This window comes from Tupaia chinensis, unplaced genomic scaffold (genome assembly GCF_000334495.1).
Source record: "Tupaia chinensis unplaced genomic scaffold, TupChi_1.0 Scaffold000437_1, whole genome shotgun sequence".
NCBI lineage: Eukaryota > Metazoa > Chordata > Mammalia > Scandentia > Tupaiidae > Tupaia > Tupaia belangeri.
The window spans coordinates 3,868,016-3,870,141 of NW_006159942.1; the positions used below are offsets into that span (position 1 = coordinate 3,868,016).

Genomic DNA, 2,126 nt, shown 5'->3' on the forward strand with positions numbered 1-2,126 from the left:
TGCTTCTGTGAGAAAGTGGAGACAAAGTCAAAAAAGGCGGCAGGGAAGGAAAATCTTCAGATAAAACAGTGCAAACAAAGGAAAGGGGAGCAAAGGGGAAACAGGCTGAAGTGGCCAACCAAGACACTAAGGAAGATTTACCTGCAGAAAATGGAGAAACTAAAAATAAGGAGAGTCCACCCTCTGGTGAAGCAGGCGAGAAAGAAGTCCAGTCTGAGTAATGTCATATCCCATGTCTTACCAATGGTCCCTGTGCCCCTGCTTGTACAATCCAGAAGAATATTTTTTATCAACTATTTTGTAAATGCAAGTTTTTTAGTAGCTCTAGAAACATTTTTAAGAAGGAGAGAATCCCACTTTCTCCATTTTTTAAGTGTAAATGCTTTTTTTAAGAGGTAAAATCATGTACAGATTGTTTATTTTTCAGTACAACCAGAAAATAGTGGGATATTGACTTATAGGAGGCTTTGACTCTCTTGCGTGTCAGCTTAACATTCCATAGGTGGGGGCAGGTGGGTAGTTTTTATATCCTAAATACAAAGCATAACAAATTTGGAGTCACAGTCATGCGTTAATGTGTCTTGAATATTTTAAAGTATTTCTATTTTATTTTTAAATAGTTTTGTTTCCTAAAGAAAACCACTCTTTGATTGTTGCTCTCCCTGTCAGAATTGTGTGCATTCTGTGACATCTTTGGTCATGGTAGTCCAATTTTCCTAATCATTTTGTTAATGTGCTGTGAAAGACTGGAAATTTGAGTATGTAGTGTGTATGCTACTAAATTGTGATATGGTGGGACTTATGTAACAGCTTACAGCATTTGAAGACAGTGGTACTTAATATCCTTTTAAGGAAAATTTGCCTACAAATTTGAAGCTGGAATGTCACTGGAATAACTTAAAAAGAATTACGATACTTGGCTTTTTAAATTTTTGGTACATATGTTAAGAATTGGATACAGGGGACCAGCAGTTGGCATAATGGCTATGTCCCTGGACTCCCATGTAGTCGACCACAGTTTGAGTCCTGGACCCAGAGGCTTAAACTCACGCCAGGCACATGTGCGTGTGTGCCCAAGATCCCGAGAGGAGAATGGAAGAGAAGAGATTGTGGCGTGGCCATCCCCCCTGGGGCAGGAGGGGGTGATTTCTCAGTTTCTGTCTCTCTGTCTCTCTCTGTCTTTCTGGAGAGTGCACATGCCTTATAGCAAAAACCTCTCCAAAAAAAAAAAAGAATTGGATACAAATTGAAATGTCTGTACTGATCCTTGACACAAGCAATAAATCTCAATTACAAAAGAAAAATAAAGGCATGGAAGAACTTTAATAGGTAAGATTAAAAATCTTTGGTAGAAGTTTGACATAGGGTGGCTGCAGGAGACCATGGCTTTCACCCTGTACACGATGCTCCTGGTGGCTCTGCTCTGCGTCAACGTCATTGCCTGGCTGCGCAAGGAGTGCTTCCTTAAGAACATTGGCTGGGGAACAGATCAGGGAATTGGTGGATTCCAAGAAGAGCCAGGAATTAAATTTCAGCAAGTGAAACTAATTCGATCTGTAAGAACTGTGATAAGAGTTCCATTGATCATAGTAAACTCAATTGAAGTTGTATTACTTTTTTAAAAAGAATTTTTTTAATTTAATTTTATTTATTTATTTATTTTCATTTAACTAGAGAGGGACAGAGAGAGAGAGAAAGTGAGAAAGCATGTTACCAGGTCTGAGCCTCAAACTACAGTTGGCCATGTGGGAGTCCACCACCCTTAACCACCACGCCACCTGCCAGCCCCCAAATTGTATTGCTTTTATTATTTGGGTGAAGCTCCGTGGGGAGAAATGGAGATTCAAGAGAAGAGATGTGAGCAGAAATGATCACTTTGTTCATTACTATAGTAGTTAGATCATAGCAGGCCAACCTTGCACTCGACAAAAATGTAAATCTGACCATAAAAGCAGAATTTCTATTTATCTGACTTTTTAAATGTTGTACTTGTAGTTTTATTACAAAAAGATCAGATCATAAGGGACAATAATGCTCCAAGACTGGAAGACATTTGATCATTGACAGTTAATGACAGTCCATGCTGTGGTAAAAATTGTTAAAAGGGTACAAGACCATTGTTTTGT

The 2,126-nt window shown here is 38.8% G+C and overlaps 1 pseudogene; it reads left to right on the top strand.

Moving 5' to 3' along the window:
* Nucleotides 1-1,382: 1,382 nt before the first annotated feature.
* LOC102485487 (immediate early response 3-interacting protein 1 pseudogene) lies at nt 1,383-1,622 on the top strand (annotated as a pseudogene).
* Nucleotides 1,623-2,126: the final 504 nt, after the last annotated feature.